The sequence below is a fragment of the Ochlerotatus camptorhynchus genome, unplaced genomic scaffold (assembly GCF_037179485.1).
Source record: "Ochlerotatus camptorhynchus isolate MF236.1 unplaced genomic scaffold, CSIRO-AGI_Acam_v1.1 ptg000374l, whole genome shotgun sequence".
Classification (NCBI taxonomy): Eukaryota; Metazoa; Arthropoda; class Insecta; order Diptera; family Culicidae; genus Ochlerotatus; species Ochlerotatus camptorhynchus.
This window is the reverse complement of record NW_027040862.1, coordinates 1,936,604-1,960,539: the sequence shown is the minus strand read 5'-3', so window position 1 is coordinate 1,960,539 and position 23,936 is coordinate 1,936,604. Positions and strand designations below refer to the sequence as shown.

At 41.2% G+C, this 23,936-nt stretch overlaps 1 protein-coding gene across 1 annotated transcript in view; it reads right to left on the bottom strand.

Annotated features, from left to right (window-relative positions):
- Positions 1-23,936, bottom strand: part of Kul (Kuzbanian-like) — a 692,619-nt gene that overhangs the window by 601,661 nt on the left and 67,022 nt on the right. The gene's annotated exons all lie outside the window — the stretch shown is intronic.

Below are 23,936 nucleotides of genomic sequence, written 5' to 3'. Positions count from 1 at the left end.
GTCGATCATTGTACTAAAATTTATTTTCACAAGTCACAAGTGAAAATTCACCAAATAACCACTAAATACCCCAATTGGACAGTTAACGTTTCCATTTGTTCGCAGCTCTTCTTTTCTAACACAAATTTGTTTCCAAATCAAGCTGTGATTTGATGTGAGTTTCGGTCGTAAAAAAGTGACTTTAGTGACTAAATTTTAAGATATAGTGACTTTAGTGACCTTTTGATGAAAAAAGTGGCTTTTTAGTTGAGAAACTTCAACGCACTAGAACCGACGAACCGCATTATTTCGAACTCCCAATTCATCAAAATCAATTGAACTACTACCTATCAACACTTCATCGGGTGAGAAAATCTCACCCTTCCTCCATATTTGCCTAGCGCAGTTAACCGAGGAAGAAAACCGATGATCGTTGCCCATTCGGGTCGCGCCAGTTCAAAAGCAGTGCCTTGTTGGAGGTCAGATCCCATCCACTCAATCTCTTTTGCTTTTTTCAGCCCCAAAGAAATGAGTTCACACTCCAGTCAAATTGGGTGGCCCAAACTAGGCAACCAATGTAGAAAGGAGAAGCGACACCGAGTGTTCGTTTTTTACTTTGCCTATCTTAACTTCTTTTACATTTCCAGGTTAATTGACTCACATCGGGGCTTTTGTGTGCCTCTGCCGGCACCGAACGGGGTCACAACTTCAGTCCGATTGCGGTTGCAAATCTTGAAAAGAACTCCGGTGCTCACTTTCGATATTGGTCTTCGTTTTCCTTTTTTTTCTTGCTAAATCGATTCAAAGTGAGCGCATCGGGGCAAAGGTAATTACTTCCGTTCCCTCGAGGCCCGGTCGGTCATGGACAATCGTCGAACAACAAGAGCCCAACGGGACCAACGACGACAACGACGACGACGACGCAATTAGAAGTATTTCAACCTAACGATCGTTAAATATTTAAAAGATAAGCTCGAACTGTCTCTTTTTCTCGGATGCGATTTTCTTTTCTTTTTGTCTGACGCTATTTCGCTGCCGGGATGAGTATAATCAGCGACTATTTCCTGTCCCCGCCGCGGAGTCCGGAGTTCGGAGCGGCTCTCAGGGGCTATATGCTACGCGGGGGGCTCTGACTGTTGGTGCATTATGCGCTATAAGCAGAAAGGCAGCTCGCTGGGTCGCTGCACACTATCGATTAAGTAATTAATTTTATCGGACTCGAACAGAGCCATTCGAGCGGAAAGTAATATTTTTAAAGTTTTACGTCTTTTGTTTGCTCGTTCTTTTGCTTGCTGGGTTCTTATTTTACGGAAAGCGCGCTGTAAAATCGATTAAGGCTAAGTTTTATCTAAAGCAGTAGGATGTTTTATGTCGCAATTTGAAAAACTTTTAAATCGCTCGATTTTGATTTAAATCAACCCACCGAATTCCCATTATTCCGCCTTCGCTACTTACAAACACCTAGCGTCTTTTATCTGAACGCTTCTGAGGAATTCGCGACCCCCCTTCCGGATGACCGTCACCTTTTAGTCCACACAAGTTACGAACCTGCAAATGAGAGAAGACAGAAAACAGAGATAAAATTAGCACTCAATTCAGGTTGGCTTATTGTCTGCGGATTCTACCCGGAAATACAGACATACAACCCACCAACGCAGCGAATCATCAATTAGAACACCCCCTGGCAGCAGTAAGCCAGCCAGCCAAGGCACACACAAACTTTCCCCATCAATAATGTAACTCCGTGGCAGCTGGATTCCTGGACCTGACCCCGACCACACACCGGCGGCGCCGACGACGACGACGAGAAAGAAAGTTCAAACTCAACCACTCACACTGACTCGGGCGCTATCATTATGACAAATTGCAGATAAATCACCCTCCACCGACTGCCACACCCCCTAGATTTGGACTCTTTCGGCGGCGAACCCAGCACAGAATCCAGCCAAGCGCATTATTGGATTCGCTCCGAGTCCGAGTCCAACTCGCAGGATATGAATAAATGAGTCGAGGGAAAATATTTCCCTCTACCACTTTCAGCCGTCGCTCTACTGCCAAGTGTGGCGTTTGTGTTTGGTGTGTCGTCAAAAGCTTGCCGCTTTCGCAACACCGGAGACGGAAGTGTAGAGCAAAACACCGAGGGCGGCCTAAGGGGAACTGCTGTTAGTTCCCCCCAAACGACGACGACGACGACGACGGTGGCATTGTTGGTCGTGCTTGACATGATTGTTGTTTTTGAGTCGCTGTCGTCGTCAGCGTTCTTGTGTCTGTGAACTGCTGCAGCATAGAAGGCGAGTTTTTCTAAAGGGGTAGCTGTGTGGAAAACGATGCAGTCAGCGGTGTAGTTGGGGGTTCACAGACAATTAAAATCTCAAAATTGTTTCTATGATATACGGCGAGCTCGAGATTGATTGACCGCCCGTAGTTGCTAGTCCATTTTAGCTTATCAGTTGTAATATGTAAGAGGAGAAATTTAGACTGGATATCGGAAAGTCAGACTCATCAACTTCACCGTAACTGGGAGTATGGACATCACCTCCTGTTATGCACTGCTCTTTCAATGCGTATTGAGGTCTCCAACAGCTGTTTCAAATTTGAACAAATCTGGTTATAATCTCGATTTGCGGAGAATTTTAAATTTTGTATGAGGAAATTAATATGAAACGGAACTATCCTGTACATCCTGTCCTGTATCCTGAACATGTACACTACCCGTCATAAGTGATGACTCGCGTGGAAAAGTATTGCAACACTCGTTTGAATATTGCATCACTCCCAAAAAAGTTTAGCATCACCCAAGAAAAGTTTATATTTTCACTAAAATTTGAACAAAATCACTGTATCACTGTTAGGCAATGCAAAACTAACTGTTTGAATTACCCTAGACTGAGAAAGCCATAAAAACGAAATCTCCATAAAACCAGTCGAACAACCAAATCTGTTAAATTATTGTAGTAAACATTCAGAAAGCCAGAATTAGACTATGAAAGTGTTGCAGAAAGTGATCCCTAATAAACTGGTACCAAACACTAACGATATCATAGATGATTCGACCATACCACATAAAGTTGAGATGATATCCCGAATTGGTGGTTAGGCGCTTTTCATGGTTATTGTTTATGCGGGATGGCTCCCGGTAGAGAAGTTAGATATTACTATGGATAGTACTGAATTATTTCGAGCTAGAAATCATTTCAAATTTATTGATCTAGTAGATTTTCAGGTCTGATTCACATCAAATTCATGTGATTCTAAACTGTTCAGGTCTGATTCACATCCAATTCAAGTGATTTCAAACTTTTCAGGTCTGATTCACATCAAATTCAAGTGATTCCAAACTTTTCAGCTCTGATTCACATCAAATTCAGGTGATTTCAAACATTTCAGGTCTGATTCACATCCAGTTCAAGTGATTTCAAACTTTTCAGTTCTGATTCACATCAAATTCAAGTGATTTCAAACTTTTCAGGTCTGATTCACATCCAATTCAAGTGATTCCAAACTTTTCAGGTCTGATTCACATCAAATTCATGTGATTCTAAACTTTTCAGTTCTGATTCACATCCAATTCAAGTGATTTCATACTTTTCAGGTCTGATTCACATCAAATTCATGTGATTCTAAACTTTTCAGTTCTGATTCACATCCAATTCAAGTGATTTCATACTTTTCAGCTCTGATTCACATCAAATTTAAGTGATTCCAAACTTTTCAGGATTGATTCACATTCAATTCAAGTGATTCTAAACTTTTCAGGTCTGATTCACATCGAATTCAAGTGATTTCAAACTTTTCAGTTCTGATTCACTTCTAATTCAAATCATACCAAACTTTTGTGTATAGAATCGCAACGACTTCACGAGATTCTAAACTTTTCAGCTCTGATTCTCCGTGGAGCGATATTATTCTTATGGCGGGTAAAACATATTTAATGATTTACTATTTTTCATAGTGATTTCAAACTCATCTACTAAGGATCAATAAATTTGAAATGATTTCTAGCTCGAAATGATTCAGTACTATCCATAGTGATATCTAACTTCTCTACCGTGAGCCACCACTTTCTGCAAAGCTTTCCTAGTTTAATTAAGAGCTTTCTGAATGTTTACCACAATAATTTAACAGTGAATTTGTTCAAATTTTAGTGAAAATATAAACTTTTCTTGGGTGATGCTAAACTTTTTCAGGTAATGCAATATTCAAATGAGTGTTGCAATACTTCTCCACGCGAGTCGTCACTTATGACGGGTAGTGTACCTACAAACTAATATACACGACTATAGGTATTCATGAAGCAATAGGTCTAAATTATATAATAATAACGGTTCTGTATAGTATTCCCAATCCAAGATTTAGTGTAAATATGAGCAATATTGAAATTTTTGGCAAGCAAATGAATAGATTTGTTTCGTTTTCCATACATAATTTAAAATTCTCCCGCAAATCCAGAACATAACCTAATAAGCAGTGGGGAACAGAGGGTTCTGATCCATCATACAAACTTGACCCAACCTAATGGACATACGTAGTATCTACGTCCAGCACAGCACCTGAAGTTCACCACAACAGACAGAATCACAAATCGACCACATTTTGATTGGTGGAAGACATTTCTCTGATATCATCGACATCAGCTTCAGGAACTCTCGCGACGCCACCCTCGATCCGGACCACTACCTTGTGATGAACGAACGGCTGGACGGTTAACTGCAGCAGGAGGATGTGTTTTGTGGGAATTTATACGCTTTAGTATGACGCGCTTGACATAGATGGCCCACAGCGACTCACGAAGAGCTACTGATTCCGATCAATAGCGGTGCGGCTTCTTCCTTCTTCTTCGATGAATGGACGCTCATGCGGGCTGCAGCTCGCTGCTTGTGGGGAACCTTTCGTTGTGTACTGAAGAACACCACCACTCACCACGCTGTGATTGAATAAACACCGTTTGGTGAGACCGAATGGAATTCAACTTTGAAATCTGTGTTAGGGAAATTGCTTTTCGCAGGCAATCGGTGATCATTTTAATTATCATAGTAACAGTTGCGCATTCGTGCAATTTCCAATAGTGACATTTTGAAAAATGATAAAGTCTTAATTTTAACAGATTCGTAGAAAAAATTCCTATCGATTGACTTATTAAGAAGTAAAATCCATCTTCTCTGGATCAAAATCAGACCACTTTCATGCCGCGACTTTGGTTTTTGAAATTGCGCCCCAATGTTGCCTTAAAATACATGGTATGTTAGATTTAAACATATCTAGATAGAGCTGGAATAAGGGCATAACAGCTTTTGTAAACTATGACTTCTGTCGATGATTTCTAGGAATTCAAGGCACGTCCATTCAAACCAGCATTACCGTCGGGTATGGGAAGTCTTACCCTACCTGATGATGATGTTGATTTGCGTGGGCGAGCCTTGACTTTCTAGACATCATCGAAAGAAGTCATTGTTTACAAAAGCTGTTACGCCCTAATTCCAGCTCTATCTTGATATGGAAACTGACATCCGATTGATGACCTTGACAAATGTATGGTGGTCCTGAAAAGGACCGTTTTGTCGTGATGGTTGAGAAATGCTGAGCTATTAGGGTGTTAAACACAGATCAGGTCGCTGAGCTGTATGTTGTTTGGAATAAGGGTGACGCACTTGGCCTAGATGACCTACAGTGACTCACCAAGAGCTACTGAGTGGTGCGGCTTCTTCCTCCTTTTATGGATGCTCATGTGGGCTGCAGCTCGCTGCTTGCAGGCAGTCTTTCGTTGTGTACTGGAGAAAGCACTGCTACTAATGCCGACGACCGGACACCACCACACACGGTGATTGGAACTGAATCTGATCAGCGGCTGAGGGCAGCCTTGATAGCTGGCTGCTTGTGGGGAGCCTTTCGTTGTGTACTGGAGAACACCACCACTCACCATGCGGTGATTGAATAAACACCGTTTGGTGAGACCGGATGGAATTCAACTTTGAAATCTGTGTTAGGGAAATCGCTTTTCGCAGACTAATTATCAAGGTAACAGTTGCGCATTCGTGCATTTTTTAATAGCGACATTTTGAAAAATGATAAAGTCTTATATTTAACAGATGCGTAGAAGTATTTCTGATCGATTGGTGATAAAGTTATTGAAATTGGTCTAGGGGCAGCGGAATTATTACCGTTCAAAATCTTTCATAATTTAGTTACATGTTCCATTTTTGGTTTTCACAAAGTGTACCCCCATATACAAATCACAGACGTAGTCCTACGTCAAAAATCTCAAAAATGTCTACTGGACTTACCCGAAATCTTCGATTAAAGACTGTACTCGATAAAAATGCAACAGACAAAAATGATCACCAAAAATTCATTTCAAGTCGGATATTTTTGAAACTCTCAGGGAATAAATAAACACATATTAGCTATGTGTTTGCAAAGTTGGACTTAACGCTACCCATAAAATCCTGTGCAACACTTGCGCCATCTTTCTTACACACTATCATCCACTCTTCCTTCAAATCCTTGTCGTTTTTAAAGACCTTCCCTGTTTTTCGGAGCTTGCACTTCATAATTGCCAAGAATTTTTGTATTGGGCGAAGTTCTGGCGAGTTTGGCGGATTTGCCTAGGTCGGCACAAAAACAACAACGTTGGCTTCGTACCACTCCATCACCCGTTTCGCATAATGATACGATGCCAGATCCGGCCAAAACAGAGTGTCACCTTCGTGGCACCGGAGGAAGGACAGCAGGTGCTTCTGGAGCCATTCTTCTTTATATATTTGGCCGTTGATTGTGCCGGTCGTTATGTACGGTTAGCTAAATTTGCCGCACCCACAAATCGCCTGCCACGCTAAGTACTTCTTTGAACTTCTCCAGAACATCCAGGCGGGACTTGCCGACGAAAAACTTCAGGCCGGAGATCTGCTTGGCGTCCACTTTAATGTACGTCTCGTCGTCCCATTACGATGCATTTTGGCTGCACCAACCACTCGCGGTACAGCTTCCTGGCGCACCGTATTCTGTTTATCGGTTCGATTAGGCACCTTCCTTACTTTGAAGACATGAATTCCGACCCGCTTCATTGCCTGCTGTACGAACCAGACGGAATAATTGACCTTCTTGGTCACGTCCCGAATCGAAAGGTTCGGATTGCGCTTGAAGTAATCCCTCACCTTCCTTGCGTTCAAGGGGTCGGTCGTCTTCGCTTTTCTTCCGCTGCCAGCTTGCCACTGGGTCGTCTGGGTTTCCTTGATCGATTTTACCACACGGGACACGGTCGAATTGTCGATTTCAAACTGTTTCGCGATCCACCTCTGGGACTGGCCTGGATTTTCCACGACCGTTCGCATAATTTTTTGTCGAAGCACTTCTTGCTTGGAAGCCATCTCGATAACCAGTTGACAGATTGTGACAAGATTTTTCACATGTAAACATTACACTAGTTTTACTCAAAATTACATCAATTTTTACCGAGGGGGACGACTCTATCTACGATGCAGAAAAGATTGTGTTTCGCTGTGGCTAGCTGCGCGCACGCTGAGTAGATAGAAAGAAGATTGATGACGATTCTGAAGATTTCCTGCAAAAATATGATACGCGATGCAAGTAGATGCGACAAATGAAAGAAGATTTTTCTAAGATTGATTCGCTAGTGTGAGATTTGTTGAGCATCTAAACTTGAGATTTAGATGTGTCGCCCCCCTCGATTTTTACCCATGCAATAAAAAGTTATACACAAAAGAAAGTGATGCATTTTTTCCGAGCACAATCTTTGGCTGGATATCTTCTGAAAACTTGTTGATCATGCAACTGCCTTGGAAGAATAACTCGTGAAACATTATTTGTATGTTGAGCAGTTTCAGATCTTTCGATAATACTTAATCAGGTTGATTTGAAAAAAAATATCCAGCGGACTTTACTGAAATCTTTGGCTGTATTGAGATCTTTTGAACGCTTCCTGCATATCTTGCTCTATAGGGATAATGTCTTAGAGTTCGTTGTCGGCAGGGTGGCCAGATTATTTTTTTCGTAATCGGTAGCTTCTCAAAACTTTTATCGGTAGGCCGTCTGAACAAGGCTTTCCCGATACTTGAAACCTTTGTGAGCGGGGGGGGGGGGGGAGACTGTCTTTCAGTTCTTCTGTTTTAAACGTGTCGAAATCAATATTTCTAATTCTAATGCTAAGAATTCAGGCATAAAATTTGATTTGTAAACAAACTTTCTAAGGCCCTTTACACGCGAACCAAAGTACGCAAACCAACAACATCATCGGATAGGGTCAACTATCACCTTTCCGAAAGTGGTATTGGTTTGCGTGGGCGTACTTTGGTTCGCGTGTAAAGGGCCTTAGAAAGTTTGTTTACAAATGCTTTTGTGCCGTTATCAAATGTTATGCCTGAATTATTCTGACTACAAGGAAAAGAGCACATAGGTATTGAACATTTTTCAAGATTACTAAAAATCTGTGATTCTCTGTAGGAAAAGTGAAAAATCGGTGGTTTTTAACCTTTTGTCTGTGAATCGGTAGGCATCCCGAAAATCGGTAGGACTACCGATAAATCGGTTGGTCTGGCCACCCTGGTTGTCGGTGAGGTCACCACCGGGACTGAAATCTAGTAACAGCAAGATGAACGGGAACTTGCTCGTAATTATTTTGTGATATAAGGAGCTCGGTGGCCTAGTGGCGACCGATTTTGCTTATTAAGCAGAAAGCAATTTACATTACGTTTTATTATAAAATGCTTACGTTAAATCCAATTGAATGTTCATTGAACAAATCTTAAAAACGATATTTTAGTGCTACTAATCTCTCTATCAAAATTCAAAATTACCGCACCGCGGAGCCAGAGTCTGTGTTTTAACTGAAGGTGCACGTGAGAGCGCTCTCAAGTGCACCTTCAGTGAAAACACAGAGTGTGGCTCTGCGGGTGATTTGGATTTTATTGGGAGATTAAAAGCACTATATATGTATTTTAAGATTGGTTAACAGAAAATTCAATCGGATTTACCGTTCCATTCTAGGGTAAATGGATTTAATGTCAGCCTAAATACCCCTAATTTGGGCCCATACATAAATTCAGCAATCGACTAAATTTTTAATAGCGACCAAAAATATCCATTAGTACCGTCTCAATGACGCGTTCATCTAGATAAAATTCATAAATAGCTTATTTTTAGCGATGGGCCCAAACTCAGATCCATAGGCCAACATTAGAGCCATTTCCCCTATATTAAAATGTTATGAATAAGTCCCAAAAGAGCAATCAATCCTTCTCAAGCTCCTTCACATTATGGACATTTAGTGTAAGTTGGATTTATTCTTAATATGACATGAAGCGTATTCAAATTCGGTTGGAGGCACGAGTACGTAAACGCAAAAAATATTCGTGTTTTATGTAAGACGCATCGATCGGTAATCTACAAAAAAATCCTTCTCAATAGTAGTTTTTATCGTCGTTGGTGAGATCGCCTTCAGAATCAAAATCTAGTAACAGCAAGTTGAACAGGAACTTGGTCGTAGTTGTTTTATGAAATAAGGAGCTGGGTGGCCTTGTTGCGACCGATTTTGCTTACTGAGCAGGAATTCATGGGTGCCATCCCAAGCTCCTTCACATTATACACACTTAATTGTTTTGTCGAGATTCCAACAGCCGAGTAGTTCTGCAATTTATTTTGCTAAGATTCAGTAAAACATTTGCCGAGACTCAGCTAACAAATAACATTTTGCTGAGATATCAGCTAACAAACAGATATTTTGCAGAGATATCAGCAAAAGTAAATGCCGAGGTAGTCGGCTGTTGGAGATTTTACCGAGCTAAATGAAGTGTGTACAGTTATACTTTAAATCGGAGCAATTCGGTTGGAGGGACGCGGACGTAAAATAAGTGATACTTGAGCTTTAGGAAAGACGTGTTGATCGGAAATCCATTTCAAATCCTTCTCAAAAGTAGTTGTTGTCGTCGTCGGTGAGGTCGTCGCCGAGATCAAAGCCTAGTAACAACAAGTAGAACGGAAACTTGATCCTAGCTGTTATGGGATATAAAGAGCTCGGTGGCCTAGTAGCGACCGATTTTGCTTACTGAGCAGAATATCGTGGGTTCAAACCCAGCTTATCGTTCACCAAACGAATCCTAACCGTTTTATCCAACATCACAGTGATTTTTCGTGGAAGTGCAGAGGTGTTCTCAGATTTCCTTAAAGTTTTTTTTTCTTTATTTTTGTGATTTTTAGCCGTAGGCTAGTTTATCACATTTGATAGTAGAAGGTCAGGCTTCGGGCCTGCCTCTAAGGAAACGTTTCAGTTTAACATTAACGTAACGTAAAACTGGCTCTGAGACAACATTTAAAAAAAACTTAATGTAAAATGGGAGTTACATCGGGACTGTGGTAAGGAATGGATGCGCGAACAAGGTAGAGCTCCAGCGTAAGAGACAGTGCCCTAGTCCGGTAGAGATACCCCGACGGCAGGAAAATAGGAAGGTGAAAAAACACGGACAGCGCAGCCAACGACGAGAGCGCTAGATTTGGTTGTACAGGTGAGCGTCCTTCAAGAAAGCAATCAGCGCAGCCAGCGTCGAGGGGTCGTTGCCAAGTAGCACCCTGATGTTCTCTGGGAGACGGTGTTGTTCGCGTAGCCTCTGAAACTCTGGGCAGACACACAGCACGTGTTCCACCGAGGCAGGGATGCTGCAGATTGGACAAACCTTGTGGAAGGGTGTCCTACCAAAATTGTGGGAAATCCTCGCATGGCCGGTCCGGAGTCTTGAAATGATCCGTTGGTCCTTGTACTTGTGGCTGTCTAGCCAGGGTAGTACGGTTTCTTTGATCTTTCTCGGGAAAGTGGTCCGCGACTGAAACCATTCCTCCTGCCAGGCTTCCATGAGTGGTACGTTCCTGGTGAAGCGGGGACCAGATGGACCGGATCCCGCCAGCCTGTCCGCAACCTCCTTTCCAGGAACACCGCAGTACCCGGGAATCCACGTAAAAACGGTTGAGGGTGGGGCATATCGTGTAATGGCTTGTATCCAGGAGTGGCTCGGGGCTTCGGCTTCCAGCGCCTGGATGACGCTGTGTGAGTCCTTTAGTACAAGGATCGGTTGATCTACAGGAGTGATGGCTGCATCAAGAATAGCAGCGGCTTCTGCGGAAAAAAACGGAACACTCCTCCGGTAGACTTTGACTTGTTGCGGAGTTTGGTCCTGCCACTCCGAGTCCCACTCCAGCCCGTCATCGCGATCCGTCCGTAAAGCGATGAACGTGCCCCGGATAGACCGAACCAAGAAGTTCTGGTTAAAGTGAGTATTACATCATATTCCTACAAAATTTCTTTCTTGACCAGCATACGGACGTGGCCGGCACTTACACATTGCGGATGAATGCTAGTCCCAAGCAAGGTTCTCTGTGTAGTTACAGCTGATCTGGCAACAACGGAGTTGTATCCTCGGGCGGTCATTCATTTTGATATCTAAAAGAATACCCTGTAATTTCTACACCGTTTGTCAAAATTTCCTTATGTTCTAAATTGTTTCTCAACTGCTCAAGACTTCTACGGAGTTCTCTTAACTTCTTGCCAGATTATTTCTCGCGTAACATTTGAAAAGGGCCTATCCTCGTTGATTGATTCTCTTCATCGACGTTCTCTTGGTTTACCACGGCAACATAAACGAATTTCTCGCTAAGCTCGCAGCACAGTTCGACAGAAGATGATGTTAGCTTGCACCTGAAACAACACACTCAATGGAAAATTCATTTTCAGTGGAGTTATTCGCGTAAGAGAAAATCGATTAAGGGAATCGATCCACAATAATGGGCCCTTTCCTTGTGTTGCACGAGATTTTTTTTTCAAGCTCTCTTAAGTCTACCAAGATCTCAAAACATCTATAAGCTTCACCCAACACCCGGAAAAGCTTTAAAATCTTCTATAAATATTCCTGAACGTCTGGGAAATTCCCTGATATTAAACGAAGTTTCAAAAGACGTCCAAGGAGTACATGGAGCTTTTATGAAGTAAGATCTCTGACGAACTACTAACCAGAAACGAAGTTCTCTGAAGTGTTTAGATGTTTTCTGTACCTTTAACAATCTGTATGATCTTGTACGAAATTCCCAGAACTTTTTTAAAGAGAAATTCCATGACGTTTTACGTACATAGTACCACGAATTGCTGCGCATAATACTCGCTGCATTTCTGACAAGAGAATATCCTATAACTTCTTTAACGCTTCCTGAACATCTACAAAATTTCCTTAAGTTCTACACAATTTCCTCAACTTTCTCAGGCATTATATAGGTTGGCAAATAATGTTATAGAAGGACAAGAGAAAGGACAACCATACGAAAAACGATGAAGAAAGCGATGAAGAAAACAGTGAGGAGAATGAGAACAGCAAAAACTGTAGTAATTCGGATACAGATGGTAACACAAGAATACGCACAGGAAAAATACGGAAGGCACAAAGAAGAGAGAAGATACAAAAGTAGGAAAGCAACAGAAAGACATTACAGCTCGAGACGCGGAAAGGAAGGTGTCCGGTGGTAGACAGACAGGCCTGTGGAAGTTCTGAGGGCTTTTGGGAGGAAACCAGATAGACCCTAGGAGAAGCCCAAGCGACTTCTCGAAGCCTTTCGAAAGCACTTCCCAGGTAAACAATAAGCCAACTAATTCGCCTTTTGGCTATAGAGCATTTCTAGGTCAAATAACAAAAACAACTTGAATTTCAGACTCGATCTGCTCCGATTTGCATGTTGGTGCGTATTCCTGGACTCAAGGGCGGCAACCACGCTGGTGGAGTCGGTGAAGTGGCTATTAGAGTGATGCAAAATTTGAAATTTTCGCTCCACAATACTTAAACGATTCCAAATCGGATCCTGACTAACCTCTCAAATTTTGAACCCATTTGGTGAGAAACTGAGATGGCACAAACCTTTTGAAGTTTGTATGGGAATTACTATGGGAAAACCAAGATTTTTGTTCATGTCTATCTAATAATTCACTATCAGTCTGCTTCAAAAGCTTCCAACTATACTTGTAGGAAATTTTTCCAGCTACAACTTTGCTGAAGACCATTTTTTGATTAAATGCAAGGATCGAAAGTTATCAATGGTTCAATGCGCTGATGTCTTATGATCATGCTCAATCAACTGCTCAGCAGGCAACATTGGTGTTTCTGGGGCGTTGAATAGGACACAAAAATCATGGCTACTATGTCACACTGCAAAATACAGTGTTGCCTACAGAGCAGCTGCTTGATCATGTCATAAGTTTACCAATCTCTTAAATAATTAATAACTATTTCCAGTCTTGTTTTACATAGAAACGATCTTCAGCAAAGTTGTAGCTGAGAAAATTTTCTATAAGAATGGCTTTTGAACTGCTTTGCAGCTCAATATGGAAAAAGACTAGAAGGCAATGAACAAAAAGTTGAGATTTCCCATAGTAATTTACATGTAAACTTCAAATGGCTTGTGCGAAGTCTGTTTCTAACCAAATGAGTTGTAACTTTGGGAGGCTAATTAGGACCCGATTTGAAACCATTTAAGCACTGTGGAGCAAAAAAGTCAAATTTTGCATCAGTCTAATGGCTATCGGTTGTTCATCGAAGGTGCGATGAAAGCCGCGGTGACTTCGGTGGATAATATGGAACATTGAACACAATGTATTTAAACTAAAAACACTAATTGATTTTATTTAATTACACTACATATATTATTTATAACTAGAAAAATTATTGTTCCGTACGGGGTTCGCCCCCGGTCGACCAATCGCGATGATTGCTATTTTGGACTGATTTCTAATTCTTCAACCTACAATGTTTACAACTTGATCTTATATTCTATTTCCCACACTCATCGACGAGAAACTCTCTCCTTCTCCCTGTAGTTCGTACGTAGTAGTGAGTGACAGCATGTCAACCTATCCAGCAGGCCACTTTTCACAAAAGTTGATAAAATTATGTTTTTCATAGTGTACCAACTGCGTACCATAGCGTACCTTCAAGGATTTTGAACGTACCTCGCAAACTCCTTGTTTTAGGGTGTCCTGCTGAATAGACGGGTGATTTTTCGAAAATCTTCATTAAACCTTCCAAAACCTTCAGCAATGTAGTGTACCAATAGCGTACCTTCCGAATCTGAGGTTCATTTTTAACGTACCTCAACATGGAAAATGGCATTTTTAGATATCTTTAAGCAAACTTTATCAATCTGTATGGGTAAAAGTTGAACGTACCTCAAGGCAAATCCAGTTTATATGGATAGCATGGATGATTTTCTAAGAAAAATTGAATTTTTATGATTATTTTAGAAAATACGTAGTTTTGTAAAAATGTCGTGGACTGCTGGTGATTAAATCATCTCAAAATATTCTCACAAGTTTCAGAAACAATGTGCATGGGTACAGGTTGAACGTACTTCATGACAACTCCAGGCCTGTCAGATTCCGTAATATAAATAACATTATTTATCCAACTATCTGACAGGCCTGGAGTTGTCATGAAGTACGTTCAACTTGTACCCATACACATTGTTTCTGAAACTTGTGAGAATATTTTGAGATGATTCAATCACCAGCAGTCCACGACATTTTCACAAAACTACGTATTTTCTAAAATAATCATAAAAATTCAATTTTTCTTAGAAAATCATCCATGCTATCCATATAAACTGGAGTTGCCTTGAGGTACGTTCAACTTTTACCCATACAGATTGATAAAGTTTGCTTAAAGATATCTAAAAATGCCATTTTCCATGTTTGTTGGATATCTACTTTCAAGGGTAAACATAATGCTTAGCTGGAAGTAGGTATTCAAGAGTATTTGGATATATTTGTTATAAAATCACGTTTTTGGTCATAAAAGAGCGTAGAATACACTTAAGTAATATGTTTTTTTGGTCAAATCGGGCTAAAATTTTACGAGGAATCCAAATCTAAAGTCAGATTTTACATATAATGTATTTTAAAAAGTTTTATATAAGTAAGTATGGTAAATTTTGAGGTACGTTAAAAATGAACCTCAGATTCGGAAGGTACGCTATTGGTACACTACATTGCTGAAGGTTTTGGAAGGTTTAATGAAGATTTTCGAAAAATCACCCGTCTATTCAGCAGGACACCCTAAAACAAGGAGTTTGCGAGGTACGTTCAAAATCCTTGAAGGTACGCTATGGTACGCAGTTGGTACACTATGAAAAACATAATTTTATCAACTTTTGTGAAAAGTGGCCTGCTGGATAGATTGACATAGTGACAGCGGCGAATCGGTTCACTACCACTAGTTTCACTAGCCTCCACACTCAACCGATTGGTAGCACCGTGGAGTACCTAAACTCAGTCAGCCTGGCTGACTGCATCCGTTGTGTTTCGTGTTGCTCGCAAACAGAGTTGGAACCTGCTTTAAACTTATTTTTGATTGTAGGGTCGGTTTTCATTTTTGGCAGGTTCCAACCCCTGCTGTAGCGGACCCTGGACACCGGTGGGAGTACTTGGTCGGATGATTCTCTGAGGAGTTGGTTAGCCTCAACGAGGAGGAAACCTTCCTTCCTACTCCCAGATATGTTTTCTCAGCTGATGACTCGATGGCAGATTGTGTTGGTTATGTACCTGTCAAAGGGGAGCACTCCGCCTTCGATACAGGCGGGGTACCTGGGAGCAGGCATGGAAAATCATTTACATTCATTTCATGCATTCATTTACATTCATTTGCCTCTAACTTTTTTCATCAACTGCATTCCGCAAAATGATTTATAGAGTATAGAGAGTAGGTTTTGTTATTAGCTGCAACTTTTGCCTACAACTCAAATCTGTATCTCTTATGTATTACGAATTAAAGCGGGCAGATCTCGTTACTGTTTTTCAGTGAATGTAAAATACATTCACGGAAAAACAGTAGTGTATTCTGTTCGCTCTGGTTCGTCATGCATAAGAGACACGGATTTGAGTTGTAGCTAATAACAAAACCTACAAAAGCTCCATACATTATTTTGGGGAATTTTGTTGATGAAAAAAGTTAGGGGCAAATGAATGTAAATGAATGCGCGAAATGAATGCAAATGATTTTCCATGCCTGCCTGGGAGGGGCCTGACGATAATCGTAAGACTTGCTGGTAGACAGGAGTCAGGTACGGTGTGACAGAAAGTTTTGTATAAATTTCAGAATATGCCCCGTAAGTCCCCATTTCGTGAGCTGTTCTAACACCCCCGGCATTCAAGCACGGTTATATGCCTTGGATATATATTCAGGGTGACCGGTGGCCTGAAGTGCCTCACTTAGGTCCCAAAGTAGGTGTCCCATTAGGTTCCATCAGTTTAGATGCGCAACAAGTCAGTGAGATTAGTCGAAATTTGTCGACTCCATATCCTGAGGTGTTTCGGTTTCTTGGTTGAGCAGTTCCAGGAGTCGCTCGGCCATGGAAAGGTTCCGTATAAGAGGATATCCATCCTCGTCTGGTCGGGCGGATCCTCCTCTGGCCTTCGATAAGGCAAGAGAAAACTAGTATATACTGAACGGCTGGTTGATTTCTGAGTCGTCTTCTACAGGGATCTGCTTGTTAACGATCCAATGGACGGATTGTTCATCCTACAGAACCTTCCATGGATGATAGAGAGGCGAAGTAATTGCCTAAGGCGTCGACGATTTTATCTGGATCTCGTATAGTTTTTCGTTCGTGTTCGATGGTTATGACTCGTGCTTTCCTCTTTCCGCTGAGGGCATTGACCTTGCCTCACAGGTCAACGGTTGTTTGGCTGGGGTTTATTTCATCGAGAAAGTTTTCCCAGCTGTTTTTCTTTGCTTCTCTGACGGAGTATCTACACTCGTTTCTCTTTGCCCTATAGTGCTGCAGGGCGGTCTCCTTATCCGTGTGGTCGGCAGATAAGCGCTTGCCAGCTCGTACGGACTTTCTTCAACCTTCTATAACGCATTTGGTGCTGGGTGACCACCAATGGAGGGCTTTCCTACCTGATGTAGGACTAGATCTAGGGATGACTCCGGTAGCTGCTTCGTATATTGTTTCGGTGAGTTCAGCGACGCTGGTAGGGCTACCTGATATTTCGTCCAGTCAGCCTGACGGTAGAGCCATCGCCATTATGAGGCTCCAGGAGGAAGATTGTAGTTTGAAGCAGTTTCCTAGCCAAATTCTTCAACCCGAAATAGTTCCCCTCACTACACCAGCGTCCTCCGTCGATGTTTACCAGTTCGCAAACAGCACAATACAGGCAAAATTATATCTCATAGAGAGACTACAAAAAAGATCAACCAAGCCCATACTCACCGTGGCGCGGGCTGTGAATAGACGACGTGCAGCCTCCCGGCAGCATCACTCATCATCGTCGTCGTCATCCAACGAACGCGATGACGCTGACGACGACGGATGGACGTGATGCTGTTTCTTGGCTCGACCGTGGTCCAGACACGTACGCCCCCAGCCCCTAGCCCGTCCGTCCTCCAGTCCGTTCTCTTAGTGTTATCATTCGAGCAAAAACTGCTCCGAGGCTAGTTCCACGCGCTGAAGTTGTCAGGCACGCTTTCCGAACGCTTTTCAACTTTGAGAAAATGAGTCCAAAGTCAAGCTGGTAGCTCGCGAACATTTCGGACAACAATGAAAGTCTCAAACTGGGCACGGTGTGACATCGATTGGCCGGCCGAGTGACAAACGGCAGTGCAATCAATCAGTCACCCATCATCAGTCTCCAGAGGAGATTGTTTTTGTTTGCATCAATTAGCATGATCAAGAACCCTCCTCCTCTTGAAGCCGTTCGTTATTAGTCGTCAATTAATTCAATCTGCCGACCGGGACTCCAGCAGAGAGAGGGAGAGAGATAGAGAAATAGATACGCTACCAGCTTGTAGCCAACTATCATTACTCGCTTGATGTAACAGTAGTTGTACTGCAACTCACAGTCGGTTCGATTCTCGGTAAACTTACAATACAGCAAACGCACGAGCGAAGGGTGAAAACCAGTTTCTTGGGGGTGGGTGGATGGTTTGGAATTGGTGAAGGAGGCACGGTGCGACCGAGTCGTTATTCAATCGGTCGTCCGTCACGACGACGATGACGACGACTGCGACGATGGCAGTAGGGCGAGTGGTTCTATTCGATATGGGGTTTTGAATCGATGGCTTGGGTTTTGGATCCGCGCATGAAGTTGAAAGTCTAGAACGAGTACAGTTGGCTATCACCAGTAGGGTGGGTCAAGTTTATATGGCGGATCATAACCCCAACAACGGCTTTTTTGATTGAGATCCTCAGCAAATGTATCAAATTTGAACGAATTCTGCTACAATCTGCACTTGCGGGAGAGATTTAAAGTTTGTATGGGAAAATGTATGGATCTCAAAACAATTAATTTACTTGTTTCAATTTAAAAAATTGCTCAATTTTTACCAAGTCTGGGATTTGAATTCAGAAACATTCACAGAACAACTTCGTCAAAGATTGCAAATCGATTCGACTTCTGCTTTTTTTTTAAACTGATGACATAGTGTTCCTCGCATACCTACAAGCTTATATGTACGCCAGTAGGTATGCGCGGAGCACATGGCCATAAGTAAAAATTAATAATGTTTTGCACAGAAGTCGAATTGATTTGCAGTCCACGACGAACTTGTTCTGTATAGTTTTCTCAATCTAAGTCCCAGTTTTGGTAAAAGTTGAGTGATTTTTTAAAAATTCTGACAAGCAAATAGTATAACAACAAACATGCAAACTTTAAATCTCTCCCGCAAATCCAGATCGTCATTGTTCACTCGGCTGTCGACAGCAGCAGACCACTCTCAATGTGTGTCACGCGATCGTCTGTTTACTCGGCAGCAACCATTATGGTCCTCCTTATTGTTCTTCATCATCAGTTCTTTCAGTCGATGCGTCGTCGACTTGGGAAAGCAACCGTTTCGTGTTGAGTGTGTGAGTGCTGACCACGTTTTGCGTCCATTGCTGCAATGGAAGCGCTCTGACCCCCGTTAGCGAATCTGCCATACAATGAAACCACTGACTGGAAGCGGCTCCCGTTCTGGTGGAGGAGGCTTATTGGATAGCGGAAGTTAAAATGTTTATTGTGTTGTACCTTTTGACTATAGTTTTAAGATGTATTGTATAGTGAACAAGAATCCTCGGCTCTGTAAAGTTAATTCGGTTGAGCTTTATCAAATAAATTAATAAACAATCAAAAATTCCAGATCGTAACAAAAATCGTTCAAATTTGGCACAGTTTGTTGGGGACCTGAATACGAATCGAAAGCGCTACGGGGAGCAGGGGGTTGTTAAGTTGACCCACCATAATCACCAGACTTGGGGACATGATTTACAAGACTTAGTCACATATCAGCAAAACGATGGAAAAGCTATGCAACTAGAACTCAGCTTGGCAGATATCGGGCTGTGGAGGGTTTAAATATTGCATTCAAAGAATGGATTAGAAGACCCTAAAATTAAAAATAATCATGAACGAGACAAAGTATAACCAAGAAATGGAATAACCATGTAGCGACCATAAATGGATAATGATACCGTAATCAAGAAAGATTACACTGCTGGCCAATACTCGAACACCCTAAATGTTTGCGAAATTGTTTAGTATTGGGCGGCGGTTTCGATAAGATTTGCAGCGATTTCAATCTACAGCTCCCTAATCAATGCTTGTTCCTCTAATGTTTCAATCACCGATGTTTCAATAAATTTAGGAAAGTCCGTCCAGAGAACTTCAGAGAAATTAAGAGACCTTTAATGCAATCATTTTTTTTTAATAATCACTTTAACCAGGGTGGCAAGTGAATTTCCATTTTGAAATGCCTGGTTTTCCTGGTCAATGATTTAAAAATTTTCTGGTTTTAAAAACCATGTATTTAAAAAAACAATGTTTAATTAAAACAATATAGTGAATCCTTGTACCATCATTCTTCGCGCAATGCAGAATTTCACAAACCAAAATAGGTATTAAGGTTCTTGTGAATGCCCGTGAAATCTTTATCTGATTGTTTGCTGTAAAGAAGCTAGTAGGGAGCCGCGCTACTTCGTTGTATCATGACGCCTATTTCCGTTCTATGTGCTAAAACTATAATAGCAAAGCGTTTTCACTCATGTTTTTGCAAAAACAGCTTTTCTCACCAGATTAATTACGATTGACACTGAAACATTTGCGATAACCCGTAAAATGAGCGATTTTAGGGGTGTACGACGGACTAGCGCGAAGCCCTATCTAATGTCTGAAATTTAGGGATCTATAGGCCCCTAAATCTTAAGATTTCTGTTTTTGAAACTGTGATTTTTTTAACTTTACTATTGTGATTTTTAGCCAACGGGCTAGTTTATCTCGAGGTGAAATTGCGAAGTGTGATATGAATGAGGACTCTTTAAACAAACCTTTGCTTCTAATAATTTTACGAATTTCCAGTTTTTTTTTTTCATTTCCGCGAATTATCAACGATTAAGGATCTTATTTAGTGGAATTTTGATTACAACTTGATTTTAAAATCATATGATTTAAAGATTTCATAAACAACGCTTATTATTAAAAAAAAAACTGACTGCTGAAGTTCATAGAAACTTCCTAAAGTTCGTAGAACTTCCCTGAAGCGTTAAGGTTTTTTTTCTGAAGGGTTCATGGAAGTTTATATTGCCTGAATTTCATGGGACTTCCCCGAAGTTCGAAGGATTTTTTTAAGATCTTAGGACTTCCCGGAAGTTCGGAGTTTTTTTAAATTCATAGGAATTTCCTAAATATCGTAGAAGTACCACGAAGTTCAGAAGTTCGTAAGACTTCCTTCAAGTTCGAAGAACTTTCTCGAAGATCTGAGGACTTCCCTGAAGTTTGAAGGACTTAACTGAATATATGAGGACCCTAAATTTAGAAGAGCTTCCCTGAAGTTCATAAGGCTTTAAACATCGAAGGGTTTTCCAAAAGTGTGTGGGTCTTTCATTAATTTCTTGGAAATTCCCTGAATTTCATAGGACTACCTGTAGTTCAATCGACTTCTCGGAAGTTCTAGAAACTTTTTTGAGCTTGGAGAACTATGTTAAGTTTAGAGGACTTCCCAAGAGTATTGAAGACTTCTCTGAAGCTCGGAAAAAAAATCCACAAGTGTCATAGGATTATCCTTAAGTTTCAAGCAATGCCTAAAAATCTGTAGAAAATTCTGTAATATTCGTAGTTATTCCCCAAAGATTAAAAGACTTCCCTGAAGTTCGTAAGACTTCTCTGAAATTTGTAGAACTTCTCTGAAGGTTTGGAGAGATTTCCTGACCGTCGTAGGTCATCGCAGTAGTTCACAGGATTTTCCTGAAACTTGTAAGACTTTCCCGAATTTTGTAGAACTTGCATGAAGTTCGAAGACCTTATCTGGAGTTTTTAGAAATAGAACTTTTTTATTAAACATGTTTAACAGGTACTTCAAAGTAGTTACGCGTCGGCACTGCTTAAGTCCGCTATCAATTAAGCTCAAATCATACATGCAATTGATTCGAGAAAAAAATTACATTAAAAATAAATACAAAATATATTTACTAAATTCTCAGGGTAGATTTTGTTCATCAATGTTTAGTTGTGTGAAAGATTTAGCTTGAACAAAATGGTTAGTTTTGACCTGATTATAAAAAGCAACTTTGACATACATAACATTTAAAACCTATTTAAATTATACAAACAAGATTATTTTCCTGGTGGACTTATGAAATTCCTGTTTTTTCCCGGTTTTTCCTGGTGAAAATAAATTCCGACTTTTACCCGGTTTTCCTGGTTTTCCTGGTTCACTTGCCACCCTGTTTAACGCTCTTGGGCCATTTGTGACTTGTCCGGGGTGAGATTTGAACTCGTGACTTTGGTGTGAGAGGTATGGCTGCTAACCACTACGCCGGGGTCGCCCCACTCGCAGTTCCATTAATTTCCGGGCAGGTTCAGGAACAAAATCAGGAGAAATTTTAGAACTTAAGCAAAGTTCTAAAATCATCAGAATAGCTTGGAAATCTTAAGATCAGTCCCATTAAGTTTATGAAAATTTTAGAAAAATTATAGAAGTAGCGAGAATTGAATTTCAGAGAAGTTTCATCATCATCATACCACTTGAACATTGGGGAAGTTCCAAGAACTATTGGAAAATTTTCATGAGACGACCCCGGTGTACTGGTTAACGATCCATACCTTTCACGCCAAAGTCGCCAGTTCAAATCTCATCCCCAGACAAGTCCCGAATGACCCAAGCGACTGTAATAAAAACAACTTTTGGAAAACTTCGAGAACTTTGGAGAAGTTTCGAGAAATTCAAGGTGGGTTCATTAAGATCAGATAAAATGCAGGAACTTTCAAGAAGTTCTGAAAATTTCAGGGATATCTTGAGAATTTAAAGGAAGCCCAGAAATCTTCACAGAGGTCCAGAGAACGTAAGGATAATTGTAAGAGCAATAGAGAAAAGTTCCAAGAGCTTCTGGAAGCTTAGATATCTTAAGGGCAGTTCCGATAACTTCAAGGAAGTTCCAAGAACTGAAGGAAAGTCCAGACTTTTGGAGGAGTTTAAAGATCTGTAAGGGTGATTTCAGATTAATTCAGGGCCTCCCTTAGCTCAGTCGGTGAAGACGCAGCTACAAAGCAAGACCATGCTGGAAGTGGCTGGGTTCGATTCCCGGTCCGGTCTAGGAATTTTTCTTGCTGGAATATTTCTCGACTTCCCTGGGTATGTCCCTGTTATTTATTTATTTAATTACAATTACCCTTAAATAAATATCAAGGGTCTATTTAAAGTCATTAAGGTCAGTCCCTGTTAGTATTTTTAAGATTCATGGCGCACTTTAGCCAAGCCAAGTTCAAGGTCAATTGTCAACCCAACAAACAATTTGAGCTGATTAAAAGCAGAATAAGCTATTTTTTAGCTTTCTTCTTTTTTTCTTTTCCTTTATTTGACGTCGGTCTCTGTTCCGCAATCTAGTACCAATCACCGACGGACATCGATTGCCATCCATTGACGGCAACGGAATGTGCAGGAAGGAAAGCAGCTTCCACACCCGCGTAGGATATCGCACCCATTCACAACATACATGGGCCGGGACCAACGGCTTTATTTCCCTTCCGAAGGAAGACGTGACCAGAGATGGGATTGGGAGATGGGATTGAACCCAGACCCATTGAGGTGTTAGAAAGCAGTCACGCTTACCACTACACCACCGGCGCCGACTATTTTTTAGCTGAAGAAGCAAATTTTTGCCTGAACAAGCTCTTATTCAGCTTCCAATGTTTGTTGGGAATTGTGCTTATAAATTCCTACACTTCAGATATGGACGCTTGTGAAAGAAGGCACATGAATCTAAGGTCAAGGGGTTGATATATGAAAATTCAGCGAGTAAACAGCTCCAAATTTACCATGACAGCACTGGAAGTAAGTCGTCTGGTCACCATTCCTACTACTACTAAGTTACGGAAGTAGAAAATCGTGTCAAATAAGTTGCAGAAAATGGTTTCCAATTTTTGGTGAGTTCGTGAAATATTTTAAAACGAGTCATACTCGACGAAAATTTCAGCCTAATCTAAAACATTGCAATGCAACCCGATTGACCGTACAACAGCTAACTTCGAACTAAACTAACATTCCACCAAGAGAATGGGTGTGAAGATGCCCCAGAGCTTTCAGTATTCCGATGCAGATGATAAGAGAAGAATCACAGATGGAGGTGTGAGCGCAACCATTCCCGCAACCGTTCCCGCAACCAATAAAACTGTAACTAATTATGATGTAATGGTCGGTTGGAATTCAAAGGAATGGACGCAGCAGAGCGGCAGCTCTGCACTATGAGCCAGAAATTAAAATTTTGCGCCAAATTAAAAAAAAGTTTTTCAAAAACAATAGGCATTTTTCCTCAATCCGAAATCAATGCTGTCAGAAAATAGTGATTTTAGTGACCATGTTGAAGAATTAAGTGACCAGAAAAAGATCGCAGTAGGCCGCAGGCTTGAAAGCTGACGTGTTTTCTTTTGGTGCGTATTTTGCGTCAGCGAATTA